At 43.9% G+C, this 23,747-nt stretch overlaps 1 long non-coding RNA gene across 1 annotated transcript; it reads left to right on the forward strand.

Moving 5' to 3' along the window:
• On the forward strand, positions 9,359-12,901 carry LOC108636917. Its single transcript, XR_001918632.1, has 3 exons — positions 9,359-10,060; positions 10,305-10,373; positions 12,409-12,901. It is a non-coding gene; the product is annotated as an uncharacterized LOC108636917 (long non-coding RNA).

The following is a 23,747-nucleotide window of genomic DNA, read 5'->3' on the forward strand; positions in this document are numbered from 1 at the left end:
TGCAGCATCTGTCCAGCACCAGCTCCTGGAGTTCACTAAGATTCATGTCCATCGAGTCAGTGATGCCATCCAGCCATCTCATCCTCTGTCATCCCCTTCTCCTCCTGCCCCCAATCCCTCCCAGCATCAGAGTCTTTTCCAATGAGTCAACTCTTCACATAAGGTGGCCAAAGTATTGGAGTTTCAGCTTTAGCATCAGTCCTTCCAATGAACACCCAGGACTGATCTCCTTTAGAATGGACTGGTTGGATCTCCTTGCAGTCCAAGGGACTCTCAAGAGTCTTCTCCAACACCACAGTTCAAAAGCATCAATTCTTCAGTGCTCAGCTTTCTTCACAGTCCAACTCTCACATCCATACATGACTATTGGAAAAACCATAGCCTTGACTAGACGGAATGTCTAGTCAAAGTAATTACTTTGTGTTGACAAAGTAATGTCTCTGCTTTTGAATATACTATCTAGGTTGGTCATAACTTTCCTTCCAAGGAGTAAGTGTCTTTTAATTTCATGGCTGCAATCACCATCTGCAGTGATTTTAGAGCCCCCCAAAATAAAGTCTGCCACTGTTTCCACTGTTTCGCCATCTATTTGCCATGAAGAGATGGGACCAGATGCCATAATGTTCGTTTTCTGAATGTTGAGCTTTAAGCCAACTTTTTCACTCTCCTCTTTCACTTTCATCAAGAGGCTTTTTAGATCCTCTTTACCTTTTGCCATAAGGGTGGTGTCATCTGCATATCTGAGGTTATTGATATTTCTCTCGGCAATCTTGATTACAGTTTGTGCTTCTTCCAGCCCAGCATTCCTCATGATGCATAGAAGTTAAATAAGCAGGGTGACAATATACAGCCTTCTGCTGCTGCTGCTGCTGCTGCTGCTGCTGCTGCTAAGTCGCTTCAGTTGTGTCCGACTCTGTGCGACCCCATAGATGGCAGCCCACCAGGCTCCCCCGTCCCTGGGATTCTCAAGGCAAGAACACTGGAGTGGGTTGCCATTTCCTTCTCCAATGCATGAGAGTGAAAAGTGAAAGTGAAGTCACTCAGTCGTGTCCAACTCTTAGCGACCCCATGGACTGTAGCCCACCAGGCTCCTCCCTCCATGGGATTTTCCAGGCAAGAGTACTGGAGTGGGAGGATTTCAGTGGCAAATCTGAAATCCTAATATGCACAAAGTATGACAGCAGGCTGGAAATTTCAGCAGGAATCCACGTTGCAGTCTTCAGTCCAAAGACAGAATTGCTTCCTCTCAGGAGGACTTCATTCATTCCCCCTCAAGGCCTTCAACTGTTTGAAGGCCACTCAGACAATGAGAGGTAATCTGCTTTATGCAACTCTACTGATTTAAATGTTGACCACATCTAAAAAATAACTTCATATCAACATCTAGACTGGTGTTTAACCAAAAAATCACCCAGATCATGACACATAAAACCATCACTTAGACCATGACACATAAAACCAACCATCACAAGCACTTTGTGCCAGGCACTCAGATATTTCAAACAACGCTATGAGACAGCCAGCATCATCCCCATCTCACAGAAGAAAAGCCAGGGGATAAGCCCACAGAAAACTGTGGACCATGCCTGGAACCCCAGTCTCCCTTGCTTGTTCACAACTTCCCTGTACCTCATCGTTTCCTCTCACTCAGTTGCTAGAGCACAAAAAGGTGCTCCTAGGCTTCAGGCTCTCAGTCACTGATGCACTTTAGAATCACCAGGGAAAACCCCTTTAAAAACCAAAGATAACACACTACTGTATGTAAAGCAGATTATGACAAGGACCTATTGTACAGCACAGGGAACTACATGCAACGTCTTATAATAACCTATGGTGGAAAAGAGTCTGAAAAATAACTGATATATATATATCATACATGTATATCACTAAATAATAATTGAATCACTTTGCTGTACAGCTGAAACACTGTAAATCAACTATACTTCAATTTTAAAAAAGAAAGATACAACATTGTAAATTAACTATACTCCAATAAAAAATTAATTAAGAAAGAGTTTTAGGGATTTCCCTGGCGATCCAGTGGTTAGGAATCCAACTTGCAGTGAAGGGGATGCAGGTTCAATCCCTGATCAGGGAACTAAGATCCCACATGGTGCACCCTGGAAATACTGAGCCTGTGCGCCACTACTTGAGAGTCTGTGTGTTGCAACGAAAGATCTCACATGATGCAGTAGAGATCCTGTGTCCTGCAACTAAGATCTAGGGCAGCAAAATAAAATTTTTAAAGAAAAAAAATTTTGATTTTTCAATTATTTTTGAAAATTAAAAAAATTTCTTTAAAAAATTAGAAAAAAGAAACTGTGAGGCTGCACTTATATTCTAGATTTCCTCTTCTGTTTCCCTGTTATGTGTATTTCTTAATCCCTCTGGGAGCTAATCATTTAAAAAAAAGTAAAAATAAATAAATTTTTTTTTTAATTCAAAACAAATTAAACAAAACCAGAAAGAAAAAAAATAGTCAATGCTCAGACCCCATTCTGGTTCCACTGGTCAGAACTGAGCCCAAGAACCAGTATTTTAACTCCTTCCTATTGGTTCTAATGTGCAGCAAGGCTGAGAATCCCTGTTCTAAACGGTGTCACAGTGAAAGGCATGAGTTCCTCTTGGTTTTGGAGTGTAGGTTGCCCAACAGAAAATATACAGCCTAAAAGGAAATCAAGTAGCTATAAAATAGCCTGCGGGGAAAACTAGCAACTATATTTCCTCTCTCAGCATGAAATTAGCCATTTCCCCTCTGATTTTGAAGTAGCTTACAGTGAGGACTTCCTTAATTATTTAATTGGAAATACAAAAGAGTGAAATGGACTCTAACTCATTCGGGCAATAAGCATTTGGTGAGCACCTGCTGAGAGCTGGGCACAGCGCCGCCAGGCAGCCAGCAGCCAGATCTAATGCAGCTCCTGTCTTTAGCCAGCAAGCCTTTGAGTGGGGCCGTCAGAACAGCAAAGCAGTGTGCAGAGGGCAGTGACAGACAGCTGTCCCAAAGGTGCCAGAGTCCAGAGATGGTGGGTGAACTGCCACAGACCTGGCAGGTGGAACACTGCATTTTATACAGTGGTGTCTGTGTTCTCAGAGACTTACACCCTGGGTGGATATCCCTTCTAGATCAGCAAGCCCGCAGGGGCTCAGGTGAAATGGAAAAGGGGCTTGGTAAAATGAGAAAAACTTCATGTTTTGAGTTTTCTCAAAACTCTTGGGGTTAAAATATCCTTTCTTTTCTAAACTGATCATAGAATTTTGTTTTTACAATATCAACTTTAAAAAAAGCACAACATGAGAGTTGTGAGTTAAGTTTTATTTGGGGCAAAATGAGGACTGCAGCCTAGGAGACAGAACCTCAGATACCTCTGAGAAACTGCTCCAAAGCGGCAATGGAGACAGTTTAGTGTATATATACATGATTTTTGTGAAGGGGGAATACATGCAATCAAGCACTTATTTTTCCGAACGTTTTTTTACTAGTCTCATGAGGCTTTTGCTAGTCACAAGGAACAGTCATCACCACGAAGAATTTTAGTGGTTTTCTAGATATGAGGAGATACAAGAATTGGGCTCATAAAATCAGCTCCTGAAAATATCTAACTATCTGAAGACCTGTCTTGCCAGTTTTTCCCTGAGCACAGAGTGCCTTATTTCTGCTCTCCACCCTTCAGGGGGTGTTGAAAATCAGCAGCTGCAGCAGCATATGATTTAATCCTTGTAGAGGCAGATGGCAATTGACAATTGTAGTTGACACTAATGTCTTGATGTACCAAAACAACAGGCTTCCCAGGTGGCACTAATGGTAAAGAATTCACCTGCCAATGCAGGAGACGCAAGAGACATGAGTTCCACCCCTAGGTAAGGAAGATCCCCTGGAGAAAGGAAATGGCAACCCGCTCCAGTTTTCATGCCTGGGAAATTCCAAGGACAGTCAAATCTATATAGTTTCCCCAATAACTTTGGGGGATATTTCACTGGTTTCCAAAACCTGGGAACAACCACTCTAGGACAATGACCTGGGGCCACATATGAGCAGGAATCTCTGGAAGTGTCACCTTCTGCACCCAGGCTTGTCCCCACCCTGTCCACCCACAGGCTCCTGAATGAACTACGTGATACACATAAGCTGTCAGCTCTTTGAAAGAGGATATCTGTTTTGGAGCATTGTTGCTGTTTGTTGTTCAGTCGCTTTGGAACCTCTGGACTGCAGCACACCAGGCTTGCCTGACCTTCACCATCTCCTAGAGTTTGCTCAAACTCATGTCCATTGAGTCAGTGATGCCATCCAACCATCTCATCCTCTGCTGCCCCCTTCTCCTTCCGCCCTCAATCTTTCCCAGCCTCAGGGTCTTTTCCAATGAATCAGCTCTTTACGTCAGGTGACCAAAGTACTAGAGTTTTTGCTTCAGCATCAGTCCCACCAATTAATATTCAGGACTAATTTACTTTAGGACTGACTGGTTGGATCTCCTTGCAACCCAAGGGACTCTCAAGAGTCTCCTCCAACACTACAGCACAGTTTGAAGCATCAGTTCTTCAACGCTCAGCCTTCTTTATGGTCCAATTCTCACATCCACACCTGACTGCTGGAAAAAACCATAGCTTTAACTAGACGGAACTTTGTTGGCAAAGTGATGCTTTTTAATACATTGTCTTGGTTGGTCATAGCTTTTCTTCCAAGGAGCAAGCATCTTAATTTCATGGCTGCAGTCACTGTCGGCAGTGATTTTGAAGCCCAAGAAAATAAAGTCCATTGCTGTTTCCATTTTTTTCCCCACCTATTTGCCATGAAGTGATGGGATCAGATGTCATGATCTTAGTTTTCTGAATGTTGAGTTTTAAGCCAGCTTTTTTACTCTCCTCTTTCACCTTCATCAAGCTGGTACACTGAGACGACCCAGAGGGATGCTACGGGGAGGGAGGAGGGAGGGGGTTCAGGATGGGGAACACGTGTATACCTGTGGCGGATTCACATTGATGTATGGCAAAACCAATGCAATATTGTAAAATAAAGTTAAATAAATAAATTTATATTTTAAAAAAAAAAAACAAAAAACAAAAAAGAAGCTCTTTAGTTCCTCTTCCCTTTCCACCATTATCTGTTCAGAATTGCTGAACTGGGTATTTTCAGGTGTTTATTGGGATAAAAAAAAATACAATTTTGTACTATGTAAAGTAGAAAATGAGCATAATTTTGCTACTAATGGAACCTGGACTTCTGGGGCTGGACACCCTTGACTAAACCAGGAGAGGAGGCTACAGAGTTGGCCTTTGCCACCCTACATATGCAATGCTGTCCCATCGCGGAGGTGGCCCTTTGTAAGTAATTCAGATCAACTGAGAAAGGGGTTCACGCATGGCATTAGTGGCTGCTAGTATATCAAAATAACACTACTTCAATAAAAAAAAAATCTCCTTGAGTAGGTAAGAACCTGACAAGGACAAAAAAATTTATAATCAAGTTATGAAAAAAGAGAATAGTAGGAAACCCGAAGAGATGCCCCTGCCTTTTCTCTGAGCGCCACCAGGCTCTTCCAGTGCTACCCCCCCTTTTTTTCTTGTGGCCACTCCTCTAGTTCCACAGCTGCCTCCAGTGTAGTTTCCAGCCCCGGGGGCAGATGGACCAGCCCTACCAACACCTGGAAGGAAATGTAAACTCTGGATTAACAGTCCTGGAGTTAACAATCCATGGATGGAGTCTTCACACCATCCATGAAGGCAGAAAATTTGAGTACCAGCACCAAAAGGAACCATCCATTCAGTAAGTCAGTGCTCAGTTGCGGATGTGTCTTGTGGCAAAAGTAAAGTCCAATGCTGTAAAGAACAATATTGTATAGGAACCTGGAATGTTAGGTCCATGAATGAAGGCTAATTGGACATGGTCAAGCAGGAGATGCCAAGAGTGAGCATCGACATCTTAGGAATCAGTGAACTAAAATGGACAGGATTGGGTGAATTCAGTTCAGATGACCATTGTATCTACTACTGTGGGCAAGAATTCCTTACAAGCAGAAATGAAGTAGCAAAAGTCAGCAAAAGAGTCCAAAATACAGAACTTAGGTACAATCTCTAAAATGACAGAATGATCTTGCTTCATTTTCAAGGTAAACCATTCAACACCACAGTAATCCAAGTCTACACCTTAACCACAAATGCCAAAGAAGCTGAAGTTGAATAGTTCTAGGAAGACCTACAAAACCTTCTAGAACTAAAACCAAAAAAAAGATGTCATTTTCACCAAAGGGGATTGGAATGCGAAAGTAGGAAGTCAAGAGACACCTGGAGTAACAGGCAAGTTTGGCCTTGGAGTACAAAGTGAAGCAGGGCAAGGCTAACAGAGTTTTGTCAAGAGAACACACTGGTCATCGCAAACACCCTCTTCCAACAAGACAAGAGACAACTCTACACATGGACACCATCAGATGGTCAATACTGAAATCAGATTGATTCTATTCTTTGCAGTGTGTTCTCTTGACAAAACTCTGTTAGCCTTTGCAGCCGAAGATGGAGAAACTCTATACAGTCAGCAAAAACAAGACCTGGAGCTGACTGTGGCTCAGATCATGAGCTCCTTATTTTAAAATTCGGCCTTAAATAGAAGAAAGTAGGGAAAACCGCTAAGCCATTCAGGAATGAGCTAAATCAAATCCCTTAAGATTATACAGTGGAAGTAACAAATAGATCTGTTAGACAGAGTGCCTGAAGAACTATGGACAGAGGTTCATAACATTGTACGAGAGGCAGTGACTAAAATCATTCCAAAGAAGAAGAAATGCAAGGAGGCAAAGTGGTTGTCTGAGGAGGTTTTACAAATAGCTGAGAAAGAAGAGAAGCAAAAAGCAAGGAAGAAAGAGAAAGATAAACCCAACTGAATGCAGATTTTCAGAGAAGAGCAAGGAGAAATAAGAAAGCCTTCTTAAGGGAACAACAAAAAGAAACAGAAGAAAACAACAGAACGGGAAAACTAGAGATCTCTTCAAGAAAATTGGAGATATCACAGGAACATTTCATACAAAGATGGGCATGACAAAGACAGAATCAGTAAGGATCTAACAGAAGCAGAAAAGATTGAGAAGAAGTGGCAAGAATACAGGGAGAAACTATACAAAAAAAGGCCATAATGACCCAGATAACCACAATGGTATGGTCACTCACTTAGAGCCAGACATCTGGGAGTGTGAAGTCAAGTGGGTCTTAGGAAGCATTACTACAAACAAAGCTAGTGGAGGTGATGGAATTCCAGCTGAGCTTTTTCAAATCGTAAAGAGGATGCAGTTAAAGTTATATACTCAATATGTCAACAAATTTGGAAAACTCAGAAGTGGCCACAGGACTGGTCAGGTTTCATTACAATCCCAAAGAAGGAAGACACCATAGAACATTCAAACTATTGCACAATTGAGCTCTTTTCACATGGTAGCAAGGTAATGTTCAAAATCCTCCAAGCTAGGCTTCAGAAGAACATGAGCTGAAAACTTCCAGATGTACAAACTGGGTTTAGAAAAGGCAGAGGAACCAGAGATCAAATTGCCAACCTCCATTGGATCATAGAGAAAGGAAGGGAATTCCAGAAAAACATCTGCTTCATTGACTACGTGAAAGCTTTTGACTGCGGATCACAACAAACCGTTGAAAATTCTTAACAAGATGGGAATACCAAACCACCTAACCTGTCCCCTGAGAAACCTGTATGCAAGTCAAGAAGAAATAATTAGGGACCTCCCTGGCAGTCTAGTGGTTAAGACTTTACCTTCCAATACAGGGGGTGCATGTTCGATCCCTGGTTGGGGAGCTAAGATCCCACATGTCTCATGGCCAAAAAACAAAACATAGACCAGAAACAATATTGTTAACAAATTCAATAAAGACTTTGAAAATGGTTCACACACACACACACACACACACACACACACAATATTAAAAAAAAAAAAAGAAATCGTTAGAACTGGATATAGAACAATGGACTGGTTCAAAATTGGGAAAGGAGTATGTCAAGGTTTATATTGTCCCCCTGCTTATTTAACTGACATGCAGAGTACATCATGCGTAATGCCAGGCTAGATGAATCACAAGCTGGAATCATGATTGCCAGGGAAATATCAACAACCTCAGATGAAACCACTCTAGTGGAAGAAAGTGATGAAGAACTAAAGAGCCTCTTGAGGGTGAAAGAGGAGAGTAAAAAGGCTGGCTTTAAACCCAACATTCAAAAAACAAAGATCATGACATCTGATCCCATCACTTTATGGCAAATAGATGGGAAACAGTGGAAACAGTGACAGATTTTCTTTTCTTGGGCTCCAAAATCACTGCAGACAGTGACTATAGCCATGACTACAGTGACTGTAGCTTGCTCCTTGGAAGGAAAGGTATGACAAGCTCAGACATACTAAAAGCAGAGACATCACTTTATAACAAAGATCTGTCTAGTAAAAAAGCTATAGTTTTTCCAGTATTCATGTATGGATGTGAGAGTTGGACCATAAGGAAGACTAAGTGCTGAAGAACTGATGCTTTCAAATTGCTAGAGAAGACTCTTGAGAGACCCTTGGACTGCAATGAGATCAATATAGTCAAACCTGAAGGAAATCAACCCTGAATACTCATTGGAAGGAACGATGCTGAAGCTGAAGCTCCAATACTTTGGCCACCAAACATGAAGAGGTGACTCATTGGAAAAGACCCTGAAAAGACCCTTTCCCAGAAAGATTGAGGGCAGGAGGAGAAGGGGGTGACAGAGGATGAGATGGCTTGATGGCATCACCGACTCAATGGACATGAGTTTGAGCAAGTTCCAGGAGATAGTGTAGGGCAAGGAAGCCTGGCGTGCTGCAGTCCATGGGGTCGCAGAGTCAGACACGACCTAGCAACAACAGCACCGAATACCACCTTAACATGCCTATTCCAAATGATCCAATCACGAAGTGAAATAGACCCAGGGATCCTGTGTTAACGGCAGGAGGGCAGAACCTGGGAAGTGACGCCAACACCGGGATCCCTGTGCTCAAGGAGCCCCTCAAGGCGGTGGTGGCGCCAGTGGTAAAGAACCCGGCTGCCAATGCAGGAGAGGTAAGAGACATCCCTGGCCGGGGAAGATGCCCTGGAGGAGGGCATGGCAACCCACTCCAGTGTTCTTGCGTGAGGAATCAAGTCAGGGAAGACTGAAGCGACTCAGCAATGCACGTACAAGGCGCACATGGGCTGCGGGACGCGGGCTTCGGCCGCCAGGTGGCGTCCTGGCCTCGGCTCGTGCAGGCTCTTCCTTCCCAGGAGGTCGTAGGGCAGGGCTTCCACCAAACCAAGCCCGAAGCGACGCGCCCAGTGCCCGCCGACCGTGGAGCCTGAACGCAAACACGGAAGCCCCGCCTGCGTGATCTCAAAGCCCAGGACAATGCCGAGGGACTTCGTGTCCCAGGAGGACATAAGCACGGCACTCGTCTCCGCCTTCTGACCTCGCTCCTCGCCTCGCGAGGTGTGGGAGGAAGGGAACGAAGATGAGACTCGAAGGGGTCCGGAGGAAAAGCAAGGATGTCCCAAAATGAGGGGACCTCGAAACTGAATAAACATGTCTTGCGGATGACGCGGAGGAAGAAGTCGTCAATATTCTGACCTCCCTTCCAATTCCCTGTCGGCCCCGCCCCTCACTTCGCCCTTCCCCAGTCCTCCTTCCTCTTTCCGCCACGGCCGAAAACAGAAGTATCTGAAAGTCGGGAAGAAGCGGCCGGAGAGCTCGCCGGGTCCCCAGTGCGCAAGCTAGAGGGAGGTCCCGCCGCCGCCCCGCGCGGCTCCTGCTCCGCCTGCAGGGAGGCCGCCAGGAGGCGCTGTGGGGCGGGCGGGCCGCGTCTCTGAGAGCACTTGCTGCCTCTTCTAGAAATTTCCTTAAAAGATCCAAGTGACCTTCAGCCCCGCCCCGAGAGCATCTGCAGGCTCCTAGGCCCAGTCAGGTTTCCTGTCGGGCCTTGAGGGCAGGTCCTCTGTCCCACTGGCTGCTGCAGCTCCAGCTCCTGGAACAGAGAAGAATAAGCGCCATCTTCACCAAAGAGTGTCTGAACTGCTGGTAAGGCCAGGAAATGTCCTTGGCACTGATGATAAATGAGTGATCAAAACAAACAAAGCCACTTCCTTTGTGAAGCTTATATTCTGTTGTGGAAGAGAGAAGGGGAGACCAAGGAGATAAGCAATAAAATAGAAGTGGTAAAAGTAGTAAATAGGTGTCAGAAAGGGATAGGTACAATGGAGAAAAAGCAGAGTAAGAGGATTATGGAACTGTAGGGTGATGTGGGGATTCTTGTTTTATACAGGATGGTCACAGAAGGCCTTTCTTATCAGAAGGAAACACGTCATCAGGGGCAGAGAGCAGCCACTCTGAGGTAAGAAGAGAAAAATAAGGAACACTTCACACTTGTATTAAATGAATTAATATTCAAGGCAGGATTCCCTGGTGGTCCAGTGGTTAAGATTTCCCCTTTCAGTGCAGGGGGTACAGGTTCATTCCCTGATTCGGGAGCTAAGATCTCCCATGCCTCCTGCCAAAAAGCCAAGAGGCAAAACAGAAGCAATATTGTAACAAATTCAATAGACTTAAAATGTCCACATCAAGGCAAGACCCCACACTGGGCAATGGCACTCCTGATGTGATATAGGTCACACCTGTCTGCCCCACTTCATCCATCCAATCATTTTATTTTATTTTATTTTTATTTATTTGGAAGCACTGGGGATCTTAGTTCCCCAACCAGGTACCAAACCTCTGCATTGCAAGGCGGATTCTTAACCACTGGACCACAAGGGAAGTCCCAATGATTCCTTTGGTCAGCAGCCCTCGGTCACCTACCTTCTTTATGCTGGACCTTATGCTGGGTGTATTGCATTTCTATATATCCAAACCCAGGGTAGAAAAATGAAGAAAACATACTCCTTGGAGGGGAAAGCGACCGTCACGCTCACTCTGGTAGGACCAGAGAATGACACAGCCTTCTTGGGAAGTGATTTAACAGCATCTCACTTTTAAATGTGGGCGCACTTTGAACCAAATCCTCAGCCTGGGACTCCAGGCCAGGCCTCTCAGCATGGCGGTCAGGACCACTGACTGGAGCTGGACTGGCTGGACTTTAACTCCAGCAGCATCCTATCTCAGCTTCCCAGGTGGCTCACTGGTAAAGAACCTGTCTGCCAGTACAGGAGACGCAGAAGACACGGGTTCAACCCCTGGGTCAGGAAGACCCCCTGGGGAAGGCAATGGCAAGCCACTCCGGGATTCTTGCCCAGGGAAATCCCACAGACAGAGGAGCCAGGTGGGATACAGTCCATGGGGTCGCAAAGAGTTGGCCACAACTAAGCTCTACACACTAACGTCTCTTATCAGCCCTAGGACCCTGAAAATACTCCTCACCTGTGCTTGAGCTTTCACATCTGTAACTCTAAGCTAATAATAATATTAGCCAGCCTTTAGTAGTTTTCAGAAAATACATCACAAACGGCTTAGAGCAGTACCTGTCTTATTGCAAGTGTTCAATAAATGTTAGCCATTATTATTTGCTTAAGCAACTGTTTGCACACAAATGCAGGGTTTTTTTGTTTTTTGTTTTTTGTTTTTTTTCAAAGTCTTTATTGAATTTGTTGCAATGTTGCTTTTGTTCCATGTCTTGGTTTTCTGCCCAAGAGGTATCTTAGCTCCCTGATCAGGGATCGAACACTCACTCCCTGCATTGGGAGATGAAGTCTTAACCGCTGGACCACCAGGGAAGTCCCAAAAGTTCAAGGTGACTTCTTCACCACAATCCTCTCTGCAGTGAACTCCAGATTAGAGCAACCTCCGGAGAAGGCAATGGCACCCCGCTGCAGTATTCTTGCCTGGAAAATCCCATGGACGGAGCAGCCTGGTAGGCTGTAGTCCATGGGGTCACTAAGAGTCCGACACAGCTGAGTGACTTCCCTTTCACTTTTCACTTTTCACTTTTATGCATTGGAGAAGGAAATGGCAACCCACTCCAGTGCTCTTGCCTGGAGAATCCCAGGGACGGGGCAGCCTGGTGGGCTGCCATCTGTGGAGTCGCACAGAGTTGGACATGACTGAAGCAACTTAGCAGCAACAGCAGCAGCAGCAGTCAATATCCAACTGTAGGGAGATGACTAAGCAGATTATAGTACATCCATTCTATAGAAGAAAATGTAATTTTAGAAAGATTGTGTCAAAGAGAGACATCATATCATATCAAATGTCAAAAAGTGTTGAGTCTTCTGGAATGCTGGGATGTGTATCATGGGAGGACTGGGGAAGACTTGGCTCTGGGGATCTTAGTTCCTCTGATAAGAGCTAATTTGATCTGTTACATGAATAGTCCATCAATATCAATCCAAAATTTTAAGTGCAAATATCTTTTGACCCAGAAATTCTACTTCCAGGAGCTTATCCTGGAAGGTATACTTGCAGGTATACCTATCCTGAAGGTGTACTTGCACATTTACACAGACTCATCAACAAGAAGGTTTGTGGCAGCATTATCAAAGACGGAAACAACCTCATTGTCCATCAACAGAGGATTAGTTAAATAAATGGTGATGCATCCATCCTGTGAGAGATTGAGCAGCCATTAAAGTTAATGAAGCAGATCTGTATGTGCTGAAGTGGAAAAATCCCCAAGATGCACTAATTTAAAGACACAACATGACAACGATGAGCTACCACTTCATACCCATTTAAATGGCTGAAATTTTAAAAACTGACTACACCTAACATTTATAAAACTGTGGTGCAACGAGAACCTACACACTCTGCCAGTGGTTGTATAAAATGACACAACCATTTTAGAAAACAGGTTGTATTTGTTTGTTTGTTCTTAACTAAAGTTAAACATACATGTAAGCAGAGATCTAGCAAGTTCACTCCTAGGTATTATCCAAGAGAAATAAAAATTTATACATATATTGTACACAAATGTTGATAGCAATTTTATTTGTAATAGCCTCAAACTAGAAACAACTCAAAAGATCATCAGGAGATAAGTAGGTAAATGGACTGTGTTAAAACTCTCAACTATAAAAATGGTATTCTGCCTCCAGAACTTCACCAGTGTGAACTTACAGCTCCCAGCCAACAATTAGAAGAAGAAGAACTGCTCATAAGCAACTGCATGCAAATGTTTGTTGCTCAGTTGTGTTCAACTTTTTGAGACCCCGTGGACTGCAGCCTGCCAGGCTCCTTGATCCGTGGAATTCTCCAGGCAAGAATACTGGAGTGGGTAGCCATTCCCTTCTCCAGGGGATCTTCCTGACCCGGAGATAGAATCCAATACAATCCTATTGTATTGCAGGCAGATTTTTTGCTGTCTGAGCCACCAGGGAAGCCCATGAAAATCATTATTCTGAGTGAAAGAAGCTAGCACAAAAACAATTCCATTTTTTGAAGTTCTATAACAGGCAAAACTAAGCTAAAGTGATAGAAAGCTGACCAGTGAATTGGGGTTGGGGATGTTTAACTGGGCCTCCCTGGTAGGTCAGATGGTAAAGAATCTGCCTGCAATGTGGGAGAGCTGGGTTCGATCCCTGGGTCAGGAAGATTCTCTGGAGAAGAGAATGACAACCCACTCTGGTATTCTTGCCTAGAGAATGACAACCCACTCCAGTATTCTGCCTGGAGAATCCCATGGACAAGGGAGACTGGTAGGCTACAATCCATGAGTTCAGAGAGTGGGACATGACTGAGTGACTAAGCAGCAGAGCACGTTTAAATGGAAAATCAACTGAGAACTTTCTGTGGGATTTGGATTATAAGGGTGTACACGTTATCAAAAGTCAGAAAACTCTCAAGATTTGTTCATTCTATTGAATGTAAAATTATTCCTCAGTTTGAGAAAAAGAAAAGAAAGAACAGCCTAGGCCTTCACAATGAGGGTCATCAAGAATTTGAGGGGAATGGGGCTGCCCTGGGGACCCCTGGAGGCGGTGTGCTGTCATAGTGCTGAGCTCCTGGGGGCAGAACCCATCAAATTCTGCTTTGTTGTTCTCTCCACCCTCAGTGCCCAGAACAGAACTGGGCAGGACAGGTATTTACTGAGCACCCCGGGAAAAGGGGCAGCATGAGACAGGCTGCAGGTCCTCTGAGCCTCACCATAAGCAGACAGGACAGGATCTGACAGGGCACCCCTTGGAGTGATGCCAGCGTGAGCTCTGTGAGCCTGCAAGCTGGCTAGGGGTGCAGACCCCAGGGCTCCTGTTCCTTGTCCCTGCTGGTGCTCAGGGCTGGGCTGCAGCAGCTAGTGGTAGATTTGGAGCAAACACAAGAGCTTAGAGGTGGCCTAGTACTCTTGCCTGGAAAATCCCATGGATGGAGAAGCCTGGTAGGCTGCAGTCCATGGGGTCGCTAAGAGTCGGACACGACTGAGCGACTTGACTTTCACTTTTCATTTTCATGCATTGGAGAAGGAAATGGCAACCCACTCCAGTGTTCTTGCCTGGAGAATCGCAGGGATGGGGGAGCCTGGTGGGCTGCCATCTATGGGGTCGCACGGAGTCGGACACGACTGAAGCGACTTAGCAGCAGCAGCAGCAGTTAAGACACACTGATCCATTCTTTCATGGCTAGCCCAGCCCTAGGGTTTCTAGGCTTTCTCACCACACATATGCTTTGAAGCTTCTTCTTGTCCTTCAGTCTCTAAGTCATGTCTGACTCTTTGCAACCCCATGGACTGCAGGCTTCCCTGTCCTTCACCATCTCCTGGAGTTTGCTCAGACTCATGTCCATTGAGTCATTGATGCCATCCAACCATCTCATCCTCTGTCACCCCCTTCTGCTTCTTAACTGGTTTCTATAAGTCTTGGCCTCCTGGCAGAGGGCCATCTCAGTTCCAAACACTCAGAACTTCCCCCTCGGTATCCTGAAGTCCATGAACTTTAAATGAAGTGAGGCAGATCCCTTGCTGCTGCAGTTTCCAGTCCCAGAGCAGTGATTCCCGAAATGACTGACTTCACCCAGTACACCTGCCCCAGTATGAGAAGCGATCACGACAAAATTCCCATATGATCTTGGAGGAGAAAAAGAAAAGCATTGCTAATGTTGACTAAAAAATAAAGTCACAACCTGAAAGTAGAGAGTTATTTTATTTGGTGGGAATGTTTAGGACTCTGAGCCTGGGAGAGGGAATCTCAGTAGCTCCGAGAAAACTGTTCCAAGGAGGCAGAGGGAAGTCAGGCTATATACAAGTTTGCAACAAAGGGAGCAGGCAGTCTGAACATCAAAGATCAGGTTTCAAGTGAAGGAATTTAACATTCTATGTACGGGAAGATGCAAGCCTTTGGGCTCACTGAATTCATTCCTTCTTACGCACCTCAGCTATCTGGGGCCAATCCTGTTTCCTTGCTCACCTTGCTTCTTGCATTTCCTTTGAACCTCAGCAGTTACCATGGGGGAGTTGGCAGCATTTGATGGATCACAGTTTTGGGAGCTCTCATTCACATTTGGAGGCCAGAAATCACTGATGGCTGCGACATTTCTTGTTCACTAATATGACAGGAGGTATTTTCATTTCACTCTAACTATGATTTGAATCCAGAAACCATAAAATAGAAGACTGATAAATTCAACTAAAATTTTAAAAAATTTAAATTCTTGATTGAAAACCTTGATTGTAAACAAATTCAGAAGACAAATAGCAAACTGGGAAAATATTTTTTAATTCATATAACAGAAGAAGAGCTTAATTTCTCTAATATAAAAAGAGATATTCTAAACTGGTAAAGGGCAACCCCTGAATTTTAAAATGGCAAAAGTTCTGAAAAAAGGTATAGATAAATGACTTTTTTAAAAATTGGGGTATAGTTGCTCTATAATGCGTTATTTTTTGCTGTATAACAGAGTAAATCAGCTGTACATGTACATGTATCCCCTCTTTTTTAAAAAAATTTCCTTTCCATTAGGTCACCACAGACCACTGAGTAGAGTTGCCTGTGTTATACAGTAGGTTCTCATTACATACCTATTTTACATGTGGTGGTTGTGATGATTTAGTCACGGAGTCATATCCAACTCTTTGCAACCCCATGGACTGTGTAGCTCACCAGGCTTCTCTGTCTATGAGATTTCCCAGGAAAGACTACTGGAATGGGTTGCCATTTCCTTCTCTGGGGGATCCACCCAACCCAAGGATTGAACTCCCATCTCCTGCATTGGCAGGCAGATTCTTTACCGCTAAGCCCCCAGGGAAGCCCTTTTTATACACAGCAGTGCATATATGCCAATCGCCATCTCTCAATCCATTCCACCCCCCATAAATAACTCAAAGATTAAAATATTCTCAATCTTACATTGAGAGAAATAAAACAACATAAAATTGCCAAGAGTCAACAATTATTTTTACCTAAAGATCACAACAATTTCATACAGCTAATATTAATACAAATTAAAACAAGATAGAGATACGGTTTTATCCTTTCCATTTGGCAAAGATGAAAAAGATTTGTAAACACCTTATGTTGGTAAAACTCTGAAATAACATGGACTTTGAAGGGCTTCCTTGGTGGTGCAGAGGTTAAAGTGTCTGCCTGCAATGTGGGAGACCTGGGTTCGATCCCTGGGTCAGGAAGATCCCGTGGAGAGGGAAATGGCAACCCACTCCAGTATTATTGCCTGGAGAATCCCATGGACGGAGGAGTTTGGTGGGCTACAGTCCACAGGTCGCAAAGGGTCAGACATGACTGAGCAACTTCACTTTCACTTTCACTTGAAGGCAGAAGGCTCACTTGTACAGTCTCTATGGAAGCAACTATCTCTCAAATGATAAATGTAAATACCCTTTAACGCAGCTATTGCTCCATTAGGAAATTATTCTACACATACCTGAGATGTACACAGTTATTCACCACACTCTGCAATCTCAAATGATTAGAAAACAACTAAATGCCCATTCATTGGTAGACTGGGTAAATAAATTATGGTACATTCACACACAAAAACAAAGCATCGCTAAATATCCAATGAAATGATCCCTAAAATACAGTGATAGATTTTTAAAACCGTACACACAAGGTTCAGAACAATGTGTATATTATGTTGCCATCTTGGTTAACAAATATAAATGTGTGCATTACAGTATCTGGAAAAACTGAAGGCGTTTGTTCTGCCTGGAAAGTGGAACTTGGGTGGTTGAAAAATAGAGGTAGTAGGGAAACATTTCACTGGATATTGTTTTGTAGCTTTTGGATTTTGAACCCTGTGAATAATTACCTATTCAAAACACAACAAACATAACAAGCAGCCCTGGCAGGGCTCTCAGTGTATTTCTATCAAATACCTCACTCTCACCAAAGTATTAACATAATAAGACTCAGACAGATAGATAATCTCAGCAATGGGGGGGTCCCTTCTCCCAAAGTCTGCTCTATTCTTATTTTGTGTATTGTCCCAGGACATTTTGACTGGCAAAGTTCGGTGGAGCCATTGGGTGACACTAGACTTAAAGTCTTAAACAGGTGCTAGTCTGAGCTTCCTGAGCTCCTGCTGGGCTGGCCCCGCCCTGAGGCATCAGTGAGGCAGGAAGCCAGGGACCTGGTGGCAGGAGCTTAGAGGCAGCCCGAGGAGTCGAAACTGCTTGAGGGGACACTGAGTTAACAGACAGGGTGAGACTAGGGTGCAGGTTGCCAAGAGGTAACTGACCAGCCAAGCTGGAGGAAGTGGTCTGTGGTGGACCAGAGGGTTCTGGGTCTGGGCCCCAAAGAGGGGAAGCAAGAGTGGTCCTCCCTACTCACCATCACTCCGAAGACCCACATTTGTGTTTCTCATGCCTGCAACTCTGGGCTCTAGAGGTTCTGACCCCTGAGAGGCTGCACTCTTGCCAGGGTATGTGACCAGGGTCTCACTGAACTACAAGCTACAGTTTCTCCTCCTACTGGCAAGAGACATTGACCCTGATGAGCAGAAGGAGGCAGAACTTCCTTTATACCATTATAAGCCAGTGGGGTGGGGAGGCGACACATGGAACCCACATGATTCACATCAGTGCCCCTTGGTACTCCCTATGAATGGATACAGCAACCCCAGCCTGAGAAGGTTATGATTATATCGACTGGAGAAAAAATGCAAAAAATCTTCAGCCCCAAAGTTGAGACTTATGTATTATTTGGTAAACTTTGAGGCCTTCAAGCCCAGGAGGCAGCTTCTCAGACAGCTCTGAGGGACTGCTCAGAAGAGGGAGGGGAGGAGCCAGGACATACAGGGGTTTTGCAACCGAAACCAGATAATCAGAACATCAAAAGATCACTATTCATTAAAGAAAACCAGACATCAAGTTAATGAATTTAGTGCTTTTATTTGTAAGGGAAGATGCAAGAGTCAGGACTCTGAAATCATTCCTTTGATATGCACCCTATCTATCTAAGGCATGTATCCTGTTTTTCCCATCCTGGTTTCCCTCAGGGTGCAGCTTTGAGGGCTGCTGCAGTGGTTGATACCTTGCTTGATGATTCTATGTCCACCCTGAGTTCCTTCAGGGCTCACCTTTGGGGGTGGGAGTACGTGTGGCAGCTGTAGTGACTGGGGGCTTGATGGGCCAACAACCTTTGTTGACTGATATGGCAAGTGGCATTCTTTGTCCACAGTTAACAGGAGTCATACAACCAGGTAAGCGACAACCTGCAGAGATGACCAATGAAAGTGAGTGAACATTACAAGTAGTGGAGCAGAGAGAAGATAAGTTCCAGTTGTAAACCAGAAATCAGCTCCATGAATGGGGCTCTAGTTGTCAGATAAGCTCCCTCTGTTTCCCCTCAGAAAGAGAGGCCTGAAGTAGCCATGCAGGAGCTGCCCCCTGGAACTCTGGGAAAGCATATTAGTGCAGTGCAAGGGGGTAGACTGAAGCAGCAAGGGGACAGTGCCTCTCAGGTCTCCACCCTGCAGGAGTATGTTTGACCGTAATGACTTCTCTCAGGCTGTCACAATCAGTAACTAAGCACCACAGGGACCTCCAGGCAGGGCTGTACCCTGGAGACAGGGGAGTCTTCTGACAGGCAACTTTGGCTCAAGGACTCCTCAGCAGCAGAGCTAAAACTTTTTTAGAAGTACACTGCACTCTAAGACTTCCTGTCCACCCTTCCCTCCCCTTCCCCTCTCCTCCTCAAGGCCTGAGGCTCTCTCAACCTCCTCTAGCTTCCTTACCATTTCCCTCTCAGGTCTTTTCCTGGCTAATCTCTTGGGATCTAACCTCATCTTAGCCTCTACTTGGAAGACCTGAACTAACACAAATGCTATCACCACTGTGTGTAAAACATTGTTCTGAAAATTCTCTGCAACCAAAGGAAAAAGCCTGTGTTATTGTGCGATAGTCACTACTGTTTTTCATCAAATAATGTTTTTCATCCACTTCCCCTACCTCCGGGCACACTAGTAAGATTGCTTCCTTGAACTAAGCTGCTCCAAGTCAGTAAGGTTCAAGGAATCCTTTTTAGAACCCTAACAATTTCCTGACTAATACACTTTGATTCTTTTACCTAATTCAGTGTTTGCCAATAGCCACACTATTGCCACTGTGGATCAGATCACTGTTTGCTGTGAGACACAGAACTTTGCATTACAGGAGGTTTAGCAAGATCACTGGTCTTCATTTATTGGATATCACAATTGTGATGACCAAAAATGTTGCCAGCCACTGTCAGAGGTCACCTAGGGAGCAAACTTACTGTCAATTGAGAGATCAGCCCTGGGATTTCTTTGGAGGTAATGATGCTAAAGCTGAAACTCTGGTACTTTGGTCACCTCATGTGAAGAGACCAAAGTCTCTTTTCTCATTGGAAAAGACTCTGCTGCTGGGAGGGATTGGGGGCAGGAGGAGAAGGGGACGACAGAGGATGAGATGGCTGCATGGCATCACTGACTCGATGGACGTGAGTCTGAGTGAACTCCGGGAGTTGGTGATGAACAGGGAGGCCTGGCGTGCTGTGATTCATGGGGAGGCAAAGAGTCGGACACGGCTGAGGAACTGAACTGAACTGAACTGAAAGAGTCGGACACGACTGAGCCACTGAACTGAAGTTAACTGACTGAATGTAACTAATAGCAGCAAAGCTTTTCTTCAAAAAGGGATAAAATTTAAAATGGAATTATATAAAATGCTCAGTTAAAATCAGACAGTAGGGACTTCCCTGGTGGTCCGGTGGATAAAACTCTGACCTGCTGCTGTAGGGGGCACGGGTTTGATCCCTGGTTGGGGACCTAAGATCCCAGATGCCGCACAGCAGTTAAGCCCCCATGCTGCAGCTACAAAGCCCGAGTGCCTAGAGCCTGTGCTCTGTAACAAGAGAAATCACCGCAACGAGAGCCCTCAGACTGTAAAATGAAGAGTAGCCCCCACTTGCTACAACTAGAGAAAGCCCACACACAGCAAAGAAGACCCAGTGCAGTCATACATAAAATTAATGAAAAGAAAATCCCGAAACAACTTCTGGAGCTACTAAACAGGTATAGCAAGATGTCAGTTCATACTGATATAGATAAATGATTAAATAAATGAACATGGCTGGGCCTAGAGATTCTCACACTATGTGAATTAAGTCAAACATAGACAAATACTGTACGATGTTACTTATATGTTGAATCTAAAACATGATGCAAATGAACTTATTTACAAAACAGCAACAGACACACAGACTTAGAAAATAAATTTATGGTTACCAAAGGGGAAAGTTGGGAGTTGGGATAAATTAGGAGTTGGGATTAACATATACACACTACCATACATAAAATGGGGCTTCCCTGATGGCTCAGACACTGAAGAATCCATCTGCAATGCAGGAGGCCTGAGTTCAATCCCTGGATTGGGAAGATCCCCTGGAGAAGGGAATGGCTACCCACTCCAGTATTCTCACCTGGAGAATCTCATGGACAGAGAAGCCAGGTGGGCTACAGTCATGGGGTCACAAAGAATTGTACATGACTAAGCGACTAACACTTTCACGTACATAAAATTGATACTCAACAAGGACCTACTAAATAGCAGAAGGAACTCCACTCAATATTCTGTAATAACCTATATGGGAAAATAACCTGAAAAAGAATGAATATATGTATAACTGAATCACTTTGATGTATGTACACCAGAAACTAGCACAACATTGTATTTATAGTCAATAAAATAGAATTTATATTCAATAAAATAAAACAAAATAAATACTTAATAAGTAGGAAAGAAGTGATAAATCTTCTATGCAGAAGAATTTCAGATAATTTATATGTAATAGATATTCCCCTGTCGTTATGAGTTGAATTGTGTCCCTCAAAAAATTATGTTTAAGTCCTAAAGCCCAGTACATGTGACTGTGACTTTACTTGGAAACAGTGTTGCAGATGCAACCCAGTTAAGATGACGTCATTAGGGTGGGCCCCCATCCAACATAACTGGTGTTCTTGTAAGAAGAGAGGGACACAAAGACAGCGTGGGTGGGGGGAGAACACTCTGTGCCGGTGGAGGAGACCTTGGAGTAGTGTGTCTACAAGCCTGGCAGCATCAAGGTTGCCAGCAGCGCCAGATGCAGGGACAGAGGCTTGAAGCAAATTCTCCCTTAGAAGCTTCAGAGAGATCCTAGCTTGGCTGACAACTTGCTTTCAAACTTCCAGCCTCCAGAACCGTGGGAGAATAAGTTTCTGTCACTTAAAGCCACTCATTTGTGGTACTTTGTTATACAAATCTAGGAAACTAAGGCATTCCTCAAGGAGCTACAGCCTAATTCCCCAGTCCTTAAGTGTGCTTTGGGCATAGTGAGTTCCTTCCAAGGAGCACTGGGGAGAGGGGGGAAAGAGAGTAACCTTCTAACGGAGAAGCCTGACAGACACAACCTCATGATCAAGGCCATGCCAGTAGTGATCACTCAGGTTGGTAGTGTACACAAAGTTATGATACAATGAATATAGGACTTTATGTTTGTGGTCTTCTCAAAAACCTATAACTCCTGTCTAACCTTGAGAAAAAAGACAGACAAATTCCAATAGAGGAACACTGTATGAAGGGAACAAATACTCCTCAAAACTGTCAAGGTCATCAAAACCGAGAAGAGTCTGAGAAACTCTCACAGCCAACTAGAGCCTTAAGGAGATATGATAACTCAATGTAATGTGGTGTCCTGAATCAGAAAAAGGACATTAGGTAAAAATTGAGAAAATCCCCCGTTAACAGAGGAATGGATAAAGATGATGTGGTAGAAATATATGGTGGATTATTATTCAGCCATTAAAAGGGAAAAAATAGTGTCATTTTCAAAGACATGGACAGACCTAGTATAAGTGACAAAAATATATATAATAGCGCTTATATGTGAAATCTAGCAAAAGGATACAGATGAACTTATTTGCAAAGCAGAAATAGAATTACAGATGTAGAGAGCAAACTTATAGTTATCAACGGGGAAAGGGGATGGGGTGAACTGGGAGACTAGAATTGACATATACACACTGCTGCTGCTGCTAAGTCACTTCAGTCATGTCCAACTTCATGCGACCCCATAGACAGCAGCCCACCAATCCCATCATCCCTGGGATTCTCCAAGCAAGAACACTGGAGTGGGTTGCCATTTCCTTCTCCAACGCATGAGAGTGAAAAGTGAAAGTGAAGTCGCTCAGTCGTGCCCGACTCTTTGTGACCCCATGGACTGCAGCCTACCAGGCTCCTCCGTCCATGGGATTTCCCAGGCAAGAGTACTGGAGTGGGGTGCCATTGCCTTCTCCACATATACACACTACTATGTATAAAATAGATAACTAATGAGAGCCTATTGTGTAGCACAGGAAACTCTACTCAGTGATCTATGATGACTGGAATGGGAAGGAAATCTAAAAAAGAGGGGATGTAAGTATACATGTAATTGATTCACTTTGCTGTACAGCAAAAACTAATACAACATTGTAAAGCAACTAGACTCCAATAAAAATTTTTAAAGAAAATATGAATAAAGCATAGTTAATGATTAATGATTATTTATCAATATTGGTTCATTAATTGGCACAAATGTAGCATATTAATATAAGATGTTAATAATAGAGGAAACTGGGGGTTTGGGCTGTATGGAAACTCTCTATACCATCTCTTCAATTTTTATATAAATCCACAACTGCTATAAAAAAAGTCTATTTTTTTTTAATTTAATGACAAAAAAGTCAATGCTGCAAATACATCAGTATTCTCCAAAATTATAAAAGTTGACAGATTTTTTTTTTTAAAAAGAGATCAAATTCATTCTGGTGCTTACGCCCAAAAAGTTTAGCATTGGCTGTTTATGCCAGTGCTGGTGGTTGCTGTAAGAGGCCATTTGTTTCTTATGGAAGTTTTGTGATTTGGGGCACAGGATTGTTCCCTGTGTGACTGCCTCTCTTGATGACTGCAAATGAAAGATAAGGGTCAGAAAACCAGTCTGGCCTTGTGATCTCTTAGGACTATACAGAAATAATAAGCAATCCTAGCTAATACATAGCACTTGCTATGTAAGCATTTTGAGGCATCCCTGGTGGCTCAGCAGAAATGAATCCACCTACAAAGCAGGAGACACTGGTTTGATCCCTGGGTAGGGAAGATCCCCTGGATGAGGGAATGGCAAGTCACTCCAGTATTCTGGCCTGGGAAATCTCTTGGACAGAGAAACCTTGCAAGCTACAATTCATGGGGTCACAAAGAGACCTGAGACATGACTCAGACATGACTGAGAGTGTAAACATTTTAATTATGATGACTTTATCCTCACAACCTACTTATAGAATAAATATCATTAAT

Source organism: Capra hircus, chromosome 1, assembly GCF_001704415.2.
Source record: "Capra hircus breed San Clemente chromosome 1, ASM170441v1, whole genome shotgun sequence".
Lineage (NCBI taxonomy): Eukaryota > Metazoa > Chordata > Mammalia > Artiodactyla > Bovidae > Capra > Capra hircus.